At 39.0% G+C, this 23,118-nt stretch overlaps 1 pseudogene; it reads right to left on the reverse strand.

Moving 5' to 3' along the window:
* Positions 1–21,997: 21,997 nt before the first annotated feature.
* LOC513842 (ferritin heavy chain 1 pseudogene) lies at positions 21,998–22,899 on the reverse strand (annotated as a pseudogene).
* Positions 22,900–23,118: the final 219 nt, after the last annotated feature.

Raw genomic sequence — 23,118 nt, forward strand, 5'->3', positions numbered from 1 at the left:
CTGGATTTTTTAAGTATCCTTGATGTTAATTTCTCATTTTGATATTAATTTCTCATTTAAATGCTTTCTTCTCTGCAATCACCCTCTGTTTTTTCAGTCTTTTAACCTTTATGAGGTATTCAATGTTTAAATCAATGATCTATCTTGGAAAATATTACATTGCAGTTGAAAATATGTGGGTTATTTTCAAATATCTTTTGGTATTGATTTCTAACATAATTTCACAGTGAAAAGAGAACAGACTTTGTGATTTCAATACCTTTAGTTCATAATGTTTTTTTTCACCTTGTTTTATGTCCCTGGATATATTCCAGTATCTTCTGATTTATAGTCTATGGATACTTGAATAGAATTTATACCCCACTGTTGTGTGAAAATTGTGTAAATCTTTATTATGTTGAATTGGTTTATAGTGTTTTTCAGGTCTATTATATCCTTATACTTTTCTGTCTATTCATTCTATTAATTTTTAAAACTTCAACTAAAAATCTTAATTTATCCTCTTAAAATTATTGTAATATATAATGGAACTATATGTAACTTTGTTCTGTATTTTCCAAGTCTCTTGTAAATGATAACTTGTAAAAGTTATTATACTTTCATAACTTAAAAAATAAAACAAATATTTTAAAAGTAAGTGTTTTCCTGACATTAAGATATTATTAAGTATTACATTAGGGCTTCCCTGGTGTATCAGATGGTAGAGAATCTACCTACGATGAAGGAGACCTGTGTTTGATCTTTGATTTGGGAAGATCCACAGGAGGAGGATGGCATGGCAACCCACTCCAGTATTCTTACCTGGAGAATCCCCACAGACAGATGTGCCTGGTGGGCTACAGTCCATGGGGTTGCAAAGAGATGGACACGACTGAGCAACTAAGCACAAGTATTCAGTTCAGTTCAGTCACTCAGTCATATATGACTCTTTGCGACCCCGTGAAATGCAGCACGCCAAATCACCAACTCCTGGAGCTTGCTCAAACTCACGTCCATTGAGTCGGTGATGCCATTCAACCATCTCATCCTCTATCGTCCCCTTCTCCTCTTGCAGTCGATCTTTCCCAGAATCAGCATCTTTTCCAATGAGTCAGATTCTTAGCATCAGGTGGCCAGAGTATTGGAGCTTCAGCTTCAGCATCAGTCCTTCCAATGAATATTCAGGACTAACATTCAGCACAATATTCAGCACAAGTATTGCATTATTTTAAAGTTAAAATATATTTTTCTCAGTTTTATTTATTTTACTTTACAATATTGTACTGGTTTTGCCATACATTGACATGAATCTGCCATGGGTGTACATGTGTTCCCTATCCTGAACCCCCCTCCCACCTCCCTCCCCATCCCATCCCTCTGTGTCATCCCAGTGCAGCAGCCCCGATAATCCTGTATCATGCATCAAACCTGGACTGGCAATTTGTTTCACATGTGATAATTTACATGTTTCAATGCTGTTCTCCCATATCATCCTGCTGTCACCCTCACCCACAGAGTCCAAAAGACTGTTCTATACATCTGTGTCTCTTTTGCTGTCTCGCATACAGGGTTATCATTACCATATTTCTAAATTGCATATATATGTGTGTTAGTATACTGTATTGGTGTTTTTCTTTCTGGTTTACTTCACTCTGTATAATAGGCTCCAGTTTCATCCACCTCATTAGAACTGGTTCAAATGTACTCTTTTTAATGGCTGAGTAATATTCCATTGTGTATATGTACACAATATTTCTTATCCATTCATCTGCTGATGGACATCTAGGTTGCTTCCATGTCCTGACTATTATAAACAGTGCTGCGATGAACATTGGGGTACATGTGTCTCTTTCAATTCTGGTTTCCTCAGTGTGTATGCCCAGCAGTGGGATTGCTGGGTTATATGGCAGTTCTATTTCCAGTTTTTAAAGGAATCTCCACACCGTTCCCCATAGTGGCTATACTAGTTTGCATTCCCACCAAGAGTGTAAGAGATTTCCCTTTTCTCCACACCCTCTCCAGCATTTATTGCTTGTAGACTTTTGGATCACAGCCATCTGACTGTCGTGAAATGGTACCTCATTGTGGATTTGATTTACATTTCTCCGATAATGAGTGATGTTGAGCATCTTTTCATATGTTTGTTAGCCATCTGTATGTCTTCTTCAGAGAAATGTCTATTTAGTTCTTTAGCCCACTTTTCGATTGGGTCGTTTATTTTTCTGGAATTGAGCTGCAGGTGTTCCTTGTATATTAGAGTTAAAATATTTTGAAAGTTAACATAAGCCACTAGATGGTGCTGTTATCACAAAGAAATGAAAAATATACACAATTTTAAAAATAATTTGCACATTGTAGAAAAAATCGAACTGCCATAAAACTGTACAAAGCAGAAAGTATAGGCTAAACTTTTAAGCAGTGTTCCCCAAAGGCAGTCACTGATAACATGGAGATTTTTCTCTTTCCAGTTATTTTATCCATATTTGTATTTCTATGTATTAATTTCTCTACCTATATATTCTCTAATAAGAAATCTAATACATATATTGTTATTTTGAAATTTACTTTTTCGAAAAACCTAATAACATTGAAGTTCTTTCCATGCCAGTACATATAATTAATTCCATTCTTCAATAAAATTTGTCAAATAAATTGTTTCAAATGGTCAAAAAATTATAAAATGTGATAATATTTTATTTGTATAATTATTATACCTTTTTAATGATATATTTATTTGTTATACTTGATTTCACTGCTAATAATAGATATTAAAATATTTAATAGATATTTGCTTATGCAAATAATAGTGCAGAAACCACCTTGTGCATTTATCCTGGGACGCTGGCTATAGAATATTGACATCATTTTCTCTTAGAACCTTAGAGGCATAATCTCATAAGACTTAAAACTTCTAGCCTAGCTGTGAGCAATTTAATGTGCCATCCTTATTCCTGAGTCCATTTAAAAACTTTGTATTACTCAGCCATTAAAAAGAATACATTTGAATCAGTTCTAATGAGGTGGATGAAACTGGAACCTATTATACAGAGTGAAGTAAGCCAGAAAGAAAAACACCAATACAGTATACTAACGCATATATATGGAATTTAGAAAGATGGTAACAATAACCCTGTGTACGAGACAGCAAAAGAGACACTGATGTATAGATGAATCTTTTGGACTCTGTGGGAGAGGGAGAGGGTGGGGAGATTTGGGAGAATGGCATTGAAACATGTGTAATATCATGTATGAGACGAGTCACCAGTCCAGGTTCGATTCACGATGCTGGATGCTTGGGGCTGGTGCACTGGGACGGCCCAGAGGGAGGGTATGGGGAGGGAGGAGGGAGGAGGGTTCAGGATGGGGAGCACGGGTATACCTGTGGCAGATTCATTTCGATGTTGGGCAAAACTAATACAATATTGTAAAGTTAAAAAAAAAAAAAAAAAAACTTTGAATCCCATCTGTTTTCTCTCTTCTCATCCCATCCCACTTCTCTGCTTTAGGGATTACATCTCTGGACACTCTTGACAATGTCCCTGGCTGCCTTCTTTTCTTCCAATATTGTTTTGGGCCCTCAGTGAGCCCTTTCAGTCTTTCTATTCTAGAAAATGTTCTTGTTTAGTTCTTTGATAATTTCCCTTTCTCTTTTTTAACTTTGTCTCTTTTAAGAATCCCTTTTATTCACAATAGTAATCTTATTAGACATATTTTTCATTTTTAATTTTTCTCTTTTATTTTTAATCTTTGTTTGTTCTACACCCTCTTTACATTCTCAACTTTATTTTCTAATCCTCTGGTTTCTAATTTCTGCTGTCATAACTCTTTTAAAATGCATTGATTCTATGTGTCACATTATAAATGAGATTGTGGATGAAAATGAGATGAATCATGCCACAGTTCTAAAATAATGTTCAAATAATGTTTTAGTCATTTGTTGTACTTTATCAGTGTCACAACAAAGAGAGTGCTGACTTACGGGTTGGGAGGTTTATGTTCCTATGCCAGGTATGACAGTCAATAGTGGAGTCATTGAATCTCTGGGTCTTATTTCTCATTCATTTGTTAATTTATTTAACAAAGGTATTGTACTCTACTATTTCTGTGAATCAGGCATGAGGTTGTATGAAAAGAAGATTGAATCAGATGGTCTCTGAGGTGTTTTCCTCCCTCTGAAATTCTAAAGCCCTTGGATTCTACTTCCTTGAATTCTACCTCTTAGTTATCTCATCACCTGGCTCCTTCCTTTCTTTTTCTACTTTCATTACCTGAGGTCAGGACCTTATCAACTATTTAATGAACTTCTGCATCATCCCTTAGCTGGTTTTCTGGTGTCAAAACAAGAAAGACTGGGAAGGAAGAGAAGAAATCAGGCATATAATGTGATTCAGTGAGTCTGTGGGATTATGCAGTTTTCTAGTCTCACCTCATATTGCTGCTATCGTATCTTTAATAGAGCTTCTTCCTTTTATAGTGGGGTCAGCAACCATCCTGCTTTACCTGGGACTGTAGGTTTCCTGGGGTGGGGAACATTCTGTGCTAAAATGGAGGCAGTCCTAGACAAATCAGAATGGTGATCACCCTACATCTAGATATTCTTTTTTGATAGCAGCCTGTTCTCTCATAGTTACAATCACTTTTTCCCCACCTCTGAGAATATTAATTATAGGTTTTTAAAAGGTCTTTTTGTTTGTTTGTTTTTACCTACAGTACTAGGTATTGTCTCCACTTCCTTTGAGATATTTTGATTTACTTATTTTAGTCTCTCCCTTGTGTTGGAAAATTTTCACAAATATCTTGTAACTGGCTGATCACATTTGTATTGACCTGATGCTCTAGCAGAGCTGTGGGGTCTGTCGGCAGCAGTGGGCGGGGGGGTGGGGGGTGGGGGTGGGGGAGGTGGGGGGTGGGGGGGTGGGGGTGGGGGAGGTGGGGGGGGCGTTGGGGGGAGGTGTTGGGAAAAAACAGCACATCACTGCAAGATTGCCAAATGTCAGCCTGGGGCTCTTTTTTCTCAGGTGAGTCAGTTTTCCCAAACAGAAATTCTCCATGTGTTGCTGGGTGGCCAACATTCTGGGGGAGCAGGGTTTGAGCAGAGGATGTGGTGAGCAGAAATTCCTGGTAAGTGGGCTTTCAGTACTCCACTGCTAAGTCAGGGCTCTGCTCTGTCAGTTGTGTCTTTGGAACTAGATGCTCTGTGGTTCAAACTTTTCAAGAATGCAAACCTCTTATTTTCCACTGTTGCTGTGTTGGAAGAGGAACAGTTTCTGGGAGTCAGACTGCTCTTTTAAAATGATTTTCAGTTTATTCTCCAGATCTCAGCTTCAGATACTCCAAAGTCTCCTGGTCTTATTCCAAAAACCTTACAAAAATGTCAGATTTTTCCTATCTCCTAATGCCTATTCTTAACACTTTCTCCCTAAACTAGTCCCCGCAAGCCAGGGACAGTTCCAATTCAAGCATTTATATTTACTGTAATGTCTTTGACCATATCCTCACCTAATTGGCCCCTCAACACCTTCAGTTTTTGCTCAAATGGCACCTTTTCAGTAATGGATTTCCTGATAATCATACTTGAAAACATACTCCTCCCCCCAACAACATACCTGTGTTCTGATTTTTTTCCCACAAACCTTATGACTTTGTGTGTGTGCGTGTCTGTGTGTTTGTGTGTGTGAATTAGAATGTATGCTCCCTATTAGAAGAATTAGATGAACTTCATGAAGATAAGCATTTTGGCTTTCTTATCTCACACTATTTTCCAGACAGGTGTGCTTGGTAAATAGGATGATTTTCATTTCATGTCTGCCCTGCATTTCCACTTTTAGTAGCATCTGGTGCCTCACCTCTTGAGTCTCTCCAGGGCAAAGCAAATAAGCTTGATTCCTCTTTATTGCCTCAACTCCACCTGCTGCTTCCCATAGGCACTGAATTTTTAGATGTCTCAAATCTAACTCACTTACCATTTTCCTGTCTGCATTCTTGGTTCTAAAATTTTGTGATTTCTGTGGTCTTTTGTGTTCTCATCTCATGGTCCCTTTGGCTTTACAAATGTGTGCCTTCATAAAAAACTCTCCAAGGCAATTTTAGTAGGAATTTGGGGAAGGATGAAGAAAATGATATGCCTTCAGCTCAGGAAAATTAAGCGGAAGTCCTGGAGCTTTGCTTTACCTATTTTGGCTACTTGTTTGACTACTTGTTTGGCTAGTTTTGTGAAACACCTGCTTATGAATTTTGCTTAATTTTCTTTAGTACTGCTATTATTTTACAGTTTGATTGTGATTTCTCTTTTAAATTAAAATTTGGGCTTCCTGTCATTTGTGCTGCAAAAATTTTCCTCAGAAAACTGCTGATTTTGGACTTTGTGTGCTTTGCTATTTCATGAAATTTTATTTAATAAAAATTTTGCCTATGCATCAATAGTTTATTCTTTGATTCCATTTTTAATTCTCTGGTATGCTTGATCTGCTTGTGTCTTTGTTTGTTTTGTGTATAGCTTTGCATTTTGTAATAATCTCAGACTTAAAGTTCACAAAAATAGTACAAAAACTCCCTAAATGTTTTTATTGTACCATATTTGCTTTATCTATTATTGTCATTATTTCTGAAACATTTAAGAGTAAGTTGTACACATAAAGACCCTTTACTCCTAAATTCGTCATTGTGTATTCCTTCATAGGGATACATGAAGGAAGCCCTCATGGATTGGGGGTTCCCTCATAGCTCAGTTGGTAAATCGTCTGTCTGCAATGCAGGAGACCTGGGTTCGATTCTCAGGTCGTGAAGATTCCCTGGAAAAGGAAATGGCAACCAACTCCGGTGTTCTTACCTGGAGAATGCCATGGACCAAGGAGCCTGGTGGGCCCGTCCATGGATTCACAAGAGTCCGACACGACTTAGCAGCTAAACCACCACCACCACATCACTGTGTACTTCCTATATCTTGAATAGCCACAGTATGATTACAAAAACTAGAAAACTAACATTGATTCAATGCATCCATCTTAAGTAAAGGCATTATTAAAATTTTGCTTATTTTGTAATAATTTACCTTATAGCAATAGGAAAAAAAAATGAAAAAGAAGTCCCTGGCCCAAGATTCACTCAGGAACGTGTTCTGTTAGTTGTCGTCCCTCCTTAGTCCATAAGCTGGAGCAGTCCCTTAGCTATTTTTGTGTTTTATAATTTGACTTTGAAGAGCACATTTCTTAGTTGAGATTTGTTTGATATTTCTTTAATATTAGACAAGGGTTGTCTTCCCTGGTAAAGAATCCAGTGGTAAAGAATCCACCTGCCAATGCAGGAAGATCCCATATGCCATGGAGCAACTAAGCCTATGCACCACAACTATTGAGGCTGTGCTCTAGAGCTAGAGAAACTCAACCACTGACCCCATGTGTTGCAACCTCTGAAGCCTGTGTGCCCTAGAGCCTGTGCTCCATAACAAGAGAAGCCAGTGCAACGAGATAGTAGCTCCCACTCACCACAACTAGAGAAAAACCATGAACACCCAGCACAGCCAGAAATAAATAAATAAAATTATTTAAAAATATTAGACAGAGTCTATGCTTTTTGAGTTGGAACATGGAATAATGTTGAATACTTCATAGTGATATTAACATTAATTATTTGGTTAAGATAGTGTCTCATGTGTTTTTCCTACTAGAAGGAGGTTTTGAGACTATATACCTTGTTTTTTTCATTATGATAAAGAGTCTAAAGACAATCACCATCAATTATTCCTGCACAAATTGCATGCTGCTCCTCACATCCAGAGGTGGAATCTAGTTTTCTTCACTTATATCTGAGCTGGTGTTGGTGAGCTGCTTGATCAATAGATGAGGTAGAAAGGGTGTTCTGCTGCCTCTGAGGCTAAGTCACAAATAGCTTTGCAGGCTCCATATTTATCTTCTGAAAGGCTTGCTCTCTTGATGTAGCCTCTCAGAACTCAAATGGAGCTACACCTGAATTCTATAGTAGTAGTAGCATAGGATAGTAGTCTATATAACTACTCTATATGAAGTCTTTCTCACTATTATACATTGAAATATGACTTGATATTCACCAGAGATAAAGCAGATGTGCTAAGCATTCCCTGTGGGCTCCTGCTGGAGACAGAAATGGTGCCACCTGAGATGAATCCAAGAAATCATCTTTGGAACAGGATCTGGGTGAATTGGAGGAGAATGAGAGTAAGTAAGGGGTTCAAGCAAGATGTGAACAAATCTTAAATAGTCAAGTCAGAGGGCCTTAAGTGTTTTTTAGGTACCACTGAGCATCTGAAAATCCAGAGGAAGGCTAGAGTAGTGTTTAGGGGGGCCTTGCTGTCTCAATTCCAAAACACAGGGAGCATGAAGTCTCGTGGTATCTGACCCCAATTCTAATAAGGCTATACACTCATTTACTTAAAGTAGAATATAAAACAATGTATAATTTCATCTCCCTTATTTATCTCTCCATATTCAGTGAAAAGCAAATATGCATATAATGACAGAGCCCAGGCATCCAGCCCCCCAAATGGAGTGTCTGGTTGTGATCCATCATAATGACATTTCAGCTCTAGCAAAGATGGCTGTTCACTGGGGCACAAAATACAGGGGTAAAACTGAAAGAAGCAAGATTTCAGGAGTTATAAATCTGTAAGAGAACAGGTAGGGAAGGGTACAGATGGAATGCAATCTTTACCAGTTAGCAGCACCATCATTTCACCTCAAACTCAATCAAAACTCTTTTATATTGCTCTTTTTTCTTTTATAATGGATATCCAAAGATCATATATTTTTGTAATTTGGGAGCTTATCAGTTCAGTTCAGTTCAGTAGGTCAGTCATGCCCGACTCTTTGTGACCCCATGAATCGCAGCATGCCAGGCCTCCCTGTCCATCACCAACTCCCGGAGTTCACCCAAACTCATGTGCATTGAGTCGGTGATGCCATCCAGCCATCTTGTTCTCTGTCATCCCCTTTTCCTCCCACCCCCAACCCCTCCCAGCATCAGAGTCGTTTCCAATGAGTCAATTCTTCACATGAGGTGGCCAAAGTACTGGAGCTTCAGGTTTAGCATCATTCCCTCCAAAGCACACCCAGGGCTGATTTCCTTCAGAATGGATTGATTGGATCTCCTTGCAGACCAAGGGACTCTCAAGAGTCTTTTCCAACACCACAGTTCAAAAACATCAATTTTTCGACACTCAGCTTTCTTCACAGTCCAACTCTCACATCCATACATGACCACTGGAAAAACTTATATGGAGACTCTTAAATAAGATAAGATCTTAGTTAGTGGTTGTTTCACCAAGACAGCTAAATCCTCCTTGGAAGATAAATCAGAGAAAGGGAACATAGAGACTTTAATTTGACTGATTGTTTATAAAATCAAACAGAAATTCTTTTATTTTTTGATGTTGCTTTGAATTTTTATCATATATTGGATTATTATTGGATCAAATTTAGAGGGAAGCCATACAAAGAACATTGCATGCATGCATGCCAGGTCATTTCAGTTGTGTCTGACTCTTTGCAACCATATGAACTGTAGTTTTCCAGGCTCCTCTGTCCATGGGGATTCTCCAGAAAAGAATACTGAAGTGGGTTGCCATGCCCTCCTCCAGTAGACCTTCCCAACCCAGGGACCAAACCCACGTCTCTCATGTCTCCTGCATTGGCAAGTGGGTTCTTTACCACCTGGGAAGCCCACAAAGAACATTAATTGTTATATAATATTAGTAATATAATTAATTAACATTAATACATTAACGATATATTAATAATACATAATACTATATAATATATTTTATGTGTGCAATATATATATTAATATGTTAGTTATATTGTTAAGGGGGTTATTACAAAATTTTGCTATTTAAGAAAACATGAAGGGATTCAAGGTTAGGTCATCTGGAAAGTATTTATTTGAATAGATACATATTAGACAATTATGACTAAATTCTTAAAATTAGAAAGATAAAAAAGATGCATCAAAGATAAGAGGGAGTAGAAAGTAATTGGAGAAGTCACTTACGATATTTACTCTTAGATGGGATCCTAATTGCCAAGTGTGATGAGTTTGGGTGTACAATTACTCTAACACCCAACATCCCAATCTATGTTCAGTCTTCCAAGTTTTTAGCTTGAGTTGCTCAGATGATCCCTGAACCCTCTAGGATACTTGAGTTAGGCAAGAGAGTCAAACTTCAATCCAATGCTAGTGGAATTTCCTGGCTATGAGTTCAAGAGCTGGTGAGAAAGGTTCCAGTAAAAGAATCATTAGTACTTGTGAAAGAACCCTGGGCCAAAGAGGCACAAAGAGTCCCATACAGGAAAAACCCAAGGAGAAACACACCGAGACACATACTAATCAAACTAACAAAGACTAAACACAAAGAAAGAATTTTAAAAGCAGCAAGGGAGAAGCAACAAGTAATATACAAGGAAAACAACGTATGTTTAAGAGCTGATCTTTCAGTAGAAACTCTGCAGGCCAGAAGGGAATGGCAGGCTATAAAGTACTGAAAGGGAAAAATCAACAGCCAAGATTACTGTACTTTGCAAGTATCTCATTCAAAATTTATGGAGAAATAAAAAGCTTTTCAGAAAAGCAAAAATTAAGAGAATTCAGTACCACCAAACCAGCTTTATAACAAATGTTAAAGGGACTTACATAATCAAGAAATGAAAGATCCATGAACATGATATATTTCTCCAACTATTAGTGCCTTCTTTGATTTCTTTCACCAGTGTTTTATAGTTTTCTATATATAGGTCTTTAGTTTCTTTAGGTAGATATATTCCTAAGTATTTTATTCTTTTCATTGCAATGGTGAATGGAATTGTTTCCTTAATTTCTCTTTCTATTTTCTCATTATTGGTGTATAGGAATGAAAGGGATTTCTCTGTGTTGATTTTATATCCTTAACCTACTATATTCATTGATTAGTGCTAGTAATTTTCTGGTGGAGTCTTTAGAGTTTTCTATGTAGAGGATCAAGTCATCTGCAAACAGTGAGAGTTTTACTTCTTCTTTTCCAGTTTAGATTCCTTTTATTTCTTTGTGTGGAGACTCCTTAAAAAACTGGAAATAGAACTGCCTTATGATCCAGCAATCCCACTGCTGGGCATACACACTGAAGAAACCAGAATTGAAAGAGACACGTGTACCCCAATGTTCATCGCAGAACTGTTTATAATAGCCAGGACATGGAAGCAACCTAGATGTCCATCAGCAGATGAATGGATAAGAAAGCAGTGGTACATATACACAATGGAGTATTACTCAGCCATTAAAAAGAATACATTTGAATCAGATCTAATGAGGTGGATGAAACTGGAGCTTATTTTACAGAGTGCAGTAAGCCAGAAAGAAAAACACCGATACAGTATACTAATGCATATATATGGAATTTAGAAAGATGGTAACAATAACCCTGTGTACGAGACAGCAAAAGAGACACTGATGTATAGATCAGTCTTTTGGACTCTGTGGGAGAGGGAGAGGGTGGGATGATTTGGGAGAATAACATTGAAACATGTATAATATCATATATGAATTGAATCGCCAGTCCAGGTTCAATGCATGATACAGGATACTTGGGGCTGGTGCACTGGGATGACCCAGAGGGATGTTACAGGGAGGGAGGTGGGGGGGGGGGTTCAGGATGGGGAACACGTGTATACCCATGGCAGATTCATGTTGATGTATGGCAAAACCAATACAATATTGTAAAGTAATTAGCTTCCAATTAAAATAAATAAATTTATATTTTAAAAAAAGAAATAAAAGAGAAGGAAAAAAATCTACAAAATCGATCCCAAACAATTAAGACAATTACAATAGGAACACATATATCAATAATTACTTTAAATGTAAATGGACTAAATGCTCCAACCAAAAGACACAGACTGGCTGAGCAGATACAAAAACAAGGCCCATATATATGCTGTCTATAAGAAACCCACTTCAGATCTCAAGACACATATAGACTGAAAGTGAAAGGATGGAAAAACATATTCCATGCAAAATAGAAGCAAAATAAAGCTGGAGTAGCAACACTCTTATCAGACAATATAGACCATAAAATAAAGAAGATTACAAGAGATAAGGAAGGGCAATACATAATGATTAAGGGATCAATCCGAGAGGAAGGCATCACAATTGCAAATATCTATGCACCCAACATGGGGGCACCTCGATACATAAGACAAACACTAACAGACATAAAAGGAGAAATTGACGCAATAATAGTAGGAGATTTTAACACCCTACTCACACCAACGGACAAATCATCAAAACAAAATTAATAAGGAAACACAAGTCTTAAATGATACATTAGATGAGATGGATATCATGATATCTTCAAGACATTTCATTCAAATGCAGAAGAATGCACCTTCTTAAGTGCACATGGAACATTCTCCAGGATAGACCACATCTTGGGTCACAAATAAAACCTCAGTAAATTTAAGAAAATTGAAATTGTATCAAGCATTTTCTCTGACCACAATGCTATCAGACTAGACATAAATTACAAGAAAAAAACTGTAACAAACACAAACACATGGAGATAAAACAACAAGTGTCTAAATAGCCAACAGGTTACTGAAGAAATCAAAAGGGAAATAAAAAAAAAAAAAATCCTGAAATAAGTGATGATAAAAACACGACAACTCAAAACCTATGTGATGTAGCAAAAGCAGTTCTAAGAGGGAAATTTATAACAATACAATCCTACCTCAAGAAACAAGAAAAGCATTGAATAGACAACCTAACTATATCTAAAGCAACTGTAAAAGAAGGAACAAAAAAAACCCATAGTTAGTAGAAGGAAAGCAATCATAAAGATCTGAGCAGAAATAAATGAAAAAGAAAGAAACAATAGTAAAGATGAATAAAAGTAAAACCTGGTTCTTTGAGAAGATAACAGAATTGACAAACCTTTAGACAGATTCATCAAGAAAAAAAGAGAGAAGAATCAAACCAACATAATTAGAAATGAAAAAGGACAGGTTACAACATATAATGCAGAAATACAAAGGATTATGAGAGACTATTATGAACAACTATATGGCAAAAAAATAGATAACCTGGAAGAAATGGACAGATTCTTAGAAAAGTTCAATCTCCCAAGGCTTAACCAGGAAGAAATATAAATTATGAACAACCCAATTATAAGCATTGATATTAAAGCTGTGATAAAAAATCTCTCAAAAAACAAAAGCCCAGGACCAGATGGCTTCACAGGGGAATTCTATCAAACATTTATAGAAGAGCTAATGCCTATCCTTCTAAAACTCTTTCAAAAAATTACCAAGGAAGGAACACTTCCAAACTCATTCTATGGGGCCACCATCACCCTGGTAGCAAAGCCAGAGAAAGACAACATTAAAAAAAGAATACTACAGGGCAATGTCATTGATGAACATAGATGCAAAAGTCATCAACAAAATTTTAGCAAACAGAATTCAGCAGCACATCAAAAAGCTCATACACCGTGATCAAGTTGGGTTTATTCCAGGGATGCAAGGATTCTTCAGTATATAGAAATCAATGAATGTGACACACCATATTAACAAATTTAAAGATAAAAACTATATGATCATCTCAATAGATGCAGAAAAAGCCTTGACAAAATTCAGCACCCATTTATGATTAAAACTTCAAAAAATTGGCATAGAAGGAACCTCCCTCAACATAGTAAAGGCCATATATGATAAGCCTACAGCAAACATTATTCTCAATCTTGAAAAACAGAAAGCAATACCCCTAAGATCATGAACAAGAGAAGACTGTCCACCTTCACCATTATTATTCAGCATATTTCAGAAAGTCCTAGCCACAGCAATCAGAGAAGAAAAAGAAATAGAAGAAATCCATATCAGAAAAGAAGAATCTAAGCTCTCACTGTTTGCATATGACATGATACTATACATAGAAAACCCTAAAGATAGTATCAGAAAATTACTAAAACTATTCAGTGAATTTAGCAAAGTTGCAGGATACAAAATCAATACACAGAAATTACTTGCAGTTCTCTATACTAACAATGAAATATCAGAAAGAGAAATTAAGGAAAGAATCCCATTCACCATTGCAACAAAAATAATTAAATATCTAGGAATAAATTTTCTAAGGAGACAAAAGAATTGTACAAAGAAAATAATAAGACACTAACAAAAGAAATCAAAGATGACATAAACAGATGGAGAGATATCCCATATTCCTGAGTAGGAAGAGTCAATATTGTGAAAATGCCTATACAACCAAAGGCAATCTTCGATTTGATGTTATCACTATCAAATTATCAATGGCATTTTTCATAGAACTGCAGCAAAACATTTCACAATTCATCAGATCAGATCAGATCAGTTGCTCAGTCGTGTCCGACTCTTGGCGACCACATGAATCTCAGCACGTCAGGCCTCCCTGTCCATCACCAACTCCCGGAGTTCACTCAGACTCATGCCCATCGAGTCAGTGATGCCATCCAGCCATCTCATCCTCTGTCGTCCCCTTCTCCTCTTGACCCCAATCCCTCCCAGCATCAGAGTCTTTTCCAATGAGTCAACTCTTCGCATCAGGTGGCCAAAGTACTGGACTTTCAGGTTTAGCATCATTCCTTCCAAAGAAATCCCAGGGCTGATCTCCTTCAGAATGGACTGGTTGGATCTCCTTGCAGTCCAAGGGACTCTCAAGAGTCTTCTCCAACACCACAGTTCAAAAGCATCAATTCTTCGATGCTCAGCCTTCTTCACAGTCCAACTCTCACATCCATACATGACCACAGGAAAAACCATAGTCTTGACTAGACGGACATTTCTTAGCAAAGTAATGTCTCTGCTTTTCAATATGCTATCTAGGTTGGTCACAACTTTCCTTCCAAGGAGTAAGCATCTTTTAAATTCATGGCTGCAGTCACCATCTGCAGTGATTTTGGAGCCCAGAAAAATAAAGTCTGACACTGCTTCCACTGTTTCCCCATCTATTTCCCATGAAGTGATGGGGCCAGATGCCATGATCTTCATTTTCTGAATGTTGAGCTTTAAGCCAACTTTTTCACTCTCAACTTTCACTTTCATCAAGAGGCTTTTGAGTTCCTCTTCACTTTCTGCCATAAGGGTGGTGTCATCTGCATATCTGAGGTTATTGATATTTCTCCAGGCTATCTTGATTCCACCTTGTGTTTCTTCCAGTCCAGCGTTTCTCATGATGTACTCTGCTGCCGGGGTCCAGCCCCTGTGGATCCAGGGAATTCGAAGCGGGGACGGCGTCGCCGAGGATCAGGAAACAACTGCTTAATTAAACTTTAATTAAGGATATAAAGAGTAATGGAATAAGGATAGCTCAGTGAGGAAATTCAGTGGAGAAACGAGGCTGAAATAAGGATAGCTCAATGAGGAAATTCAGTGGAGAAGAGAGGCTGAATAATTCAGCCAGAAGGTAAGAGAAAGAATGACACGGGGAGACCAAGTTTCGGTGAACAAGGCCCGCACTTTATTTTCCAAAGTAGTTTTTATACCTTAAGTTATGCATAGAGGATAATGGGGGAAGGGGTAGAGTCATGCAGCAAGCCAGGCTTTCTTCCTGCAAACTTATCATATGCAAAAGTTTAGGTGATTTGCATCATCTTCTGGCCCGGAGGCCTTTTTCTCTAAAGGTGATTATTCTAAAGTCAGGCGCCAGCCTCCAAAAAGCATTAGATAAAGTTGCATTCCTACAGAGCAACAGGGCTATAACAAGAAAAAGAATTAACTCAAGGGTCCCAGGTTACAAACATTAAAGCTACTAGTTACACCAATTATATTAATCAATACACTGCCAGGGACACAGCAGATAAGGGATATGGAAACTTAGCAGCAAACATTGGCCCAAGAAGTGAAAATCCCTTCACCAATACAATTTCTAATCAATCTTTTAACTACTCAAAAGAATCTGTGTTAGACAGTTTAGAACATCTCCTGCCTCTCACAGTTGGGAGGCTCTGAACAATCACATGTGGCCGGAAAAACCTATTCAGGCAGGCTAGAGGATTTCCAAAGGAGTTTGTAGGTTGAAACACTGTCACACCCAGGAATTATTAACTGGAGCTGTAAGCTAACTCTTTTTTGAGAGAGAGGTAGTGGGGGACAGCCCCCCATAAAGTCAGAGGTGTAGGTGAAAGCACAAAGCAGAAAGTAGGCAGACTCTGGTTTTGGGGGTAGATGGGGGACTCCTGAGGCTCGATCCCACCTTTGCGTATGCCGAGCCTCCTTCCTCACGACCTTTGTCATGGGCGGAGTTCCTTACGCTGGCTCCCGGCAGTGATAGAATTCCAGTTGAGCTATTCCAGATCCTGAAAGATGATGCTGTGGAAAGTGCTGCACTCAATATGCAATATGCAATATGCACTCAATATGCAATATGCCGGCTCCCGGCACTCTGCATATAAGTTAAATAAGCAGGGTGACAGTATACAGCCTTGATGAACTCCTTTTCCTATTTGGAACCAGTCTGTTGTTCCATGTCCAGTTCTAACTATTGCTTCCTGACCTGCATACAAATTTCTCAAGAGGCAGATCAGGTGGTCTGGTATTCCCATCTCTTTCAGAGTTTTCCACAGTTTATTGTCATCCACACAGTCAAAGGCTTTGGCAAAGTCAATAAAGCAGAAATAGATGTTTTTCTGGAACTCTCTTGCTTTTTCCATGACCCAGCGGATGTTGGCAATTTGATCTCTGGTTCCTCTGCCTTTTCTAAAACCAGCTTGAACATCAGGAAGTTCACGGTTCACATATTGCTGAAGCCTGGCTTGGAGAATTTTGAGCATTACTTTACTAGCGTGTGACATGAGTGCAATTGGAAACACAAAAGACCCTGATTAGCCAAAGCAGTCTTGAGAAAGAAGATTGGAGCTGGAGGAATAAACCCTCCTGACTTCAGATTATACTACAAAGCTACAGTCATCAAGACACAAAAACAGAAATATAGACCAATGGAACAAGATAGAAAGCCCAGAAACAAACCCATGCACCTATGTGTGCCTTCGTTTGACAAAGGAGGCTAAACTATATCATGGGGGAAAAGACAGCCTTTTCAGTAAATGGTGCTGGGAAAACTGGACAGTTACATGTAAAAGAATGAAATTAGAACACTTCCTAATGCCATACACAAAGATAAACTCAAAATGGATTAAACATCTAAATGTAAGGCCAGAAACTATAAAACTCTTAGAGGAAAACATAGGCAGAACACTAGATGACAAATCAAAGCAAAATCCTCTCTGACCCATCTCCTAGAGTAATAGAAATAAAAACAAAAGTAAACAAGTGTGACCTGATTAAACTTAAAAACTTTTGCACAGTAAAGGAAACTATAATCAAGTTGAAAAGTCAACACTCAGAATGGGAGAAAATAACCACAAATGAAACAACTGACAAAGGATTAACTTCCAAAATACACACGTAACTCATAGAACTCAATACTAGAAAAACAAAGAACTCAATTAAAAAGTGGGAAAATGACATAAATAGACATGTCTCCAAAGAAGACATACAGATGACTAACAAACACATGAAAAGATGCTCAGCATTGCTCATTATTAGAGAAATGCATATCAAAACTACAATGAGATATCACCTCACACTGGTCAGAATTATCCTCATCAAAAAGTACAAAGAATAAATGCTGGAGAGGGTGTGGATAAAAGGAAACACTCTTGCACTGATGGTCAGAATATAAATTGATACAGCCACTATGGAAGATGGTATGGAGATTCCTTAAAAAACTAGGAATAAAACCAACATATGACTCAGCAATCCTACTGCTAGGCATATATCTTGAGGAAACCAAAATTGAAAGAGACCCATGTTTCACATTTTTCAGTTCAGTTCAGTTCAGTTGCTCAGAAGTGTCTGACTCTTTGTAACACCATGAACCGCAGCATGCCAGGCCTCCCTGTCCATCACCAAGTCCAGAAGTCTCCCCAGACTCATGTCCATTGAGTAAGTGATGCCATCCTACCGTCTCATCCTCTGTTGTCCCCTTTTCCTCCTGCCCTCAATCTTTCCCAGCATCAGAGTATTTTCAAATGAGTCAGCTCTTCGCATCAGGTGGCCAAAGTATTGGAGTTTCAGCTTTAGCATCAGTTCTTCCAATGAACACCCAGGACTGATCTCCTTTACTGGTTGGATCTCCTTGCAGTCCAAGGGACTCTCAAGAGTCTTCTCCAACACCACAGTTCAAAAGCATCAATTCTTCAGCACTCAACTTTCTTTATAGTCCAACTCTCACATCCATACATGACTACTGGAAAAATCATAGCCTTGAACTTTGTTGGCAAAGGAATGTCTCTGCTTTCTAATATGCTGTCTAGGTTGCTCATAACTTTCTTTTCAAGGAGTAAATGTATTTTAATTTTATGGCTGCAATCACCATCTGCAGTAATTTTGGAACCCGAAAAAATAAAGTCAGCCACCGCTTCCCCATCTATTTCCCATGAAGTGATGGGACCAGATGCCATGATCTTAGTTTTCTGAATGTTGAACTTTAAGCCAACTTTTTCACTCTCCTCTTTCACTTTCATCAAAAGGCTCTTTAGGAGCCTTAAGGATGGTGTCATCTGTATATCTGAGGTTATTGATATTTCTCCCAGCAATCTTGATTCCAGCTTGTGCTTCTTCCAGCTCCACATTTTTCATGGTGTACTCTGAATATAAGTTAAATAAGCACGGTGACAATATACAGCCTTGATGTACTCCTTTTCCTATTTGGAACCAGTCTGTTGTTCCATGTCCAGGTCTAACTGTTGCTTCCTCACCTGCATACAATTTTCTCAAGAGGCAGGTCAGATAGTCTGGTATTTCCATCTCTTTCAGAATTTTCCATACTTTATTGTGGAATGCTTTGGCCTAGTCAATAAAGCAGAAATGGATGTTTTTGTGGAACTCTACTGCTTTTTTGATGATCCAGAAGATAGTAATTTGATCTCTAGTTCCTCTGCCTTTTCTAAAACCAGCTTAAACATCTGGAAATTCATGGTTCATGTACTGCTGAACCCTGGCTTGGAGAATTTTGAGTATTACTTTACTAGCATGTGAGATGAGTGCAATTGTGCAGTAGTTTTAGCATTCTTTGGCATTGCTTTTCTTTGGGATTGGAACAAAAACTGACCTTTTCCAGTCCTGTGGCTACTGCTGAATTTTCCAAATTTGTTGGCATATTGAGTGTAGCACTTTCACAGCATCATCTTTCAGGATTTGAAATAGCTCAACTGGAATTCCATCACCTCCACTAGCTGTGTTCATAGTGATGCTTTCTAAGGCCCACTTGACTTCACATTCCAGGATGTCTGGCTCTAGGTGAGTGATCATAACACTGTGATTTTCTGGGTTGTGGAGATCATTTTTGTACAGTTCTTCTGTGTATACTTGCCACCTCTTCTTAATATCTTCTGCTTCTATTAGGTCCATACCATTTCTGTCCTTTACTGAGCCCATCTTTGCATCAAATGTTCCCTTGGTATCTCTTATTTTCTTGAAGAGATCTCTAGTCTTTCCTATTCTATTGTTTTCATCTATTTCTTTGCTCATTGCAGCACTATTTGCCATAGATAGAACATTGAAGCAACCTAGATGTCCATTGACAGATGAGTGGATAAAGAAGTTGTGATACATATTCACAATGGAATATTACTCAGCCATAAAAAGGAACACATTTGAGTCAGTTCTAATGAGGTGGATGAACCTAGAAACTATTATACAGCATGAAGTAAGAGAAAGAGAAGGATAAATATCATATTCTAGTGCATGTATATGGAATCTAGAAAAATGGTACTGAAGAATTTATTTGCAGGGCAACAGTGGAGTAAGAGACATAGAGAATAGACTTATGGATGTGGGGAGAGGGGAGGAGAGAGTGAGGTGTATGGAAAGAGTAACATGGAAACTTACATTACCATATGTAAAATAGATAGCCATCGGGAATTTGCTGTATGGCTCAGAAAATTCAGACAGGTTCTGTATCAACCTAGAGGGGTGAGATGGGAAGGAAAATGGGAGGGACTTTCAAAATGGAGAAGATATATGCATACCTATGGCTAATTCATGTTGAGGTATGAAAGAAAACCGCAAAACTTTGTAAAGCAATTATCCTTCAATAAAAGATAAATAAATTAAAAAACAAAGAACCTTGGGCCATGCATTGAGTGAAAGTCCCCCACATTTCTCCTCCAAGATGCAGCATCCTGATTGATTGCATGTTTTCTGATAGCTCCTGGAAGCCGCTAAATACAACCTCCTGTTTTGCTAAAGTGAAAAATGAGACAAAGACCTTGTGAGACATTGATTTTGTGCCATAAGTGAAGGCACATTCAATTTAGGCAAGTAAATTACCACGAAAGTGTCATTCTGTTAGGATAGGAACTCAAAATGAATGAACTTGAGTTAAAAGAGAATACTAGGGTCTCCTTTGACTGTAACAGCTGGATTTCTGCAGGTCCTTTTGAGAGTGATTATAGACACAGAGTGCTGTAGACGCAGGGTGATTATAGACACAGAGTGGAGGATGCTGTGGAGACACAGAGAACATCCTTTGTGATTTTGTTCTACTCTTCTTTTGTTTATAGAGATCACTTTTCTCTATTCCTCTGTCCACAAAGTAATGCCAATTATATTAATGAAGGTCCAAGAGTAAAATGCAAGGGCTGGGTGGAAAATGTGTCTAAAAAAGTCCAGGCAAGTGAGAGGTTTCTGGAGATCAAGGGATAGAACAACCATGACAGAAAAGGTGGACCTAAATTCATAAAAAGACTAACAATCCTGAACAAAACAATAACAATCACAGAAGCCAGAGATGAGTTTGGGAAAGTGATTGCTTGTGAAACGTAGGTACTATAATATGTGTTCAGTGGCTTTCTGTTGTTCAGTGGCTCTGAAGTCTGTCCACTTTCACTGGAATAGTTTAAGACGGACCTTGTTTCCCTAGGGAAAAATCAGTCTCCATCTGTGGTAAGGAAGCACAGTAATTGATCACAGGAGGTGTGTAGTTTATAATTCTCTGATGCAAGAATTTGCAGAGACACTGTGTGGGTTTTGAATAAGAATGCAAATAAACAGAAGAGACATTCCTAGGTAGCTGACCTTTCTTTCCCATCAATACCTCTCTTTCTTCTGGCTCAATTTTATCACTAGAAGCAAAAAGCAAGTGGGTTAGAATTTTATATCCTCTCATAGATCATAAACATGATTTTAGTTCATGTGCTCAGTTGTATCTAGCTCTTTGCAACCCCATGGGCTATAGCTTACCAGGCTCCTTTGTCCTTAGGATTATTCCAGCAAGAATATTGGAGTCAGCTGCCATTTCTTCCTCCAGGGGATCTTCCTGACCCAGGGATTAAACTCACAGCACCTGCATCACCTGCATTTTCAGGTAGATTCTTTACCACTGAGCCACCTTGGAAACCCCATCAACATGATTCAGTTCAGTTCAGTTGCTCAGTCGTGTCGGACTCTTTGCAACCCCATGAATTGCAGCACGCCAGGCCTCCTTGTCCATCACCAACTCCCGGAGTTCACCCAAACTCATGTCCATCGAGTCAGTGATGCCATCCAGCCATCTCATCCTTGTCGTCCCCTTCTCCACCTGCCTCCAATCCCTCACAGCATCAGAGTCTCTTCCAATGAGTCAACTCTTTGCATGAGATGGCAAAAGTATTGCAGTTTCAGCTTTAGCATCAGTCCTTCCAAAGAACACCCAGGGCTAATCTCCTTTAGAATGGACTGGTTGGATATCCTTGCAGCCCAAGGGACTCTCAAGAGTCTTCTCCAACACCACAGTTCAAAAGCAGCAATTCTTCGGTGCTCAGCTTTCTTCACAGTCCAACTCTCACATCCATACATGACCACTGGGAAAACCATAGCCTTGACTAGACAGACATTTCTTGGCAAAGTAATGTCTCTGCTTTTCAATATGCTATCTACATTGGTCATAACTTTCCTTCCAAGGAGTAAATGTCTTTTTTTTAATTTATTTTTTATTTTTTTTGGGGGGGGGGTACCAAATTACTTTATTTGAAGGAATGGTACTAAAGAAAGAACTTAAGTAGATGTTTTGTTACAACTTATAGAAAAGATGAAGGTAACCTAAATATGCATGCACTGCGTTGGTGACCAGGGAAGTCACCCCTGTGGCTGTGGGAAACCAGCCTGAGGCTTAGCTCTCACTGTGTCCCAGGGTGTGCTTGTCAAAGAGGTACTCTGCCATGCCAGATCCAGGGGCCCCCATCTTGCGCAGGTTGGTTATGTGGTCACCCAATTCTTTGATGGCTTCCACCTGCTCATTTAGGTAATGAGTCAATGAAATCACACAGATGGGGATCATGTTTTTCAGTGGCCAGTTTGTGCAGTTCCAGTAGTGACTGATTCACACTTCTCTCCAAGCACAGCACACATTCCATTGCAGTCAGCCCATTCTCCCAGTCATCACGGTCTGGTTTCTTGATATCCTGAAGGAAGATTCGGCCGCCTCGCTGGTTCTGCAGCTTCATCAGTCTCTCAGCATGTTCCCTCTCCTCATGAGATTGGTGAAGAAAGTATTTGGCAAAGTTCTTCAAAACCACATCATCACGGTCAAAATAGTACGACATGATCAGGTAGACATAGGAGGCGTAGAGCTCCAGGTTGATCTGGAGGTTGATGGCGGCCTCCGAGTCCTGGTGGTAGTTCTGGCGCACCTGCGAGGGGGATGCGGTCGTCATGGTGGGCGGCTGAAAACGGGCGGTAGTGGTGGTGGTGGCGGCGACGGCCGAGCGGCGCTGGAGCGGTGGCGGGGACCTTGGGCCGGTCGGAGGGCGCTGTCAAGTGGTGACGAGGGCTGGCTCTGAGCGTCAGGCTGGGGTGGGGTGGGGGAGACGAGCAGCCGGGTTCCGTTCAAGCACTGTTGAAGCAGGAAACCGCGGGGACTCTCTGCTAAGACTGTGTGTAAATGTCTTTTAATTTCATGGCTGCAATCACTATCTGCAGTGATTTTGGACCCCCCCCTCCCCCCCAAAAAAATAAAGTCTGACACTGTTTCCACTGTTTCCCCATCTATTTTCCATGAAGTGATGGGACCAGATGCCATGATCTTCATTTTCTGAATGTTGAGCTTTAAGCCAACTTTTTCACTCTCCAC

This window comes from Bos taurus, chromosome 6 (genome assembly GCF_002263795.3).
Source record: "Bos taurus isolate L1 Dominette 01449 registration number 42190680 breed Hereford chromosome 6, ARS-UCD2.0, whole genome shotgun sequence".
Lineage (NCBI taxonomy): Eukaryota > Metazoa > Chordata > Mammalia > Artiodactyla > Bovidae > Bos > Bos taurus.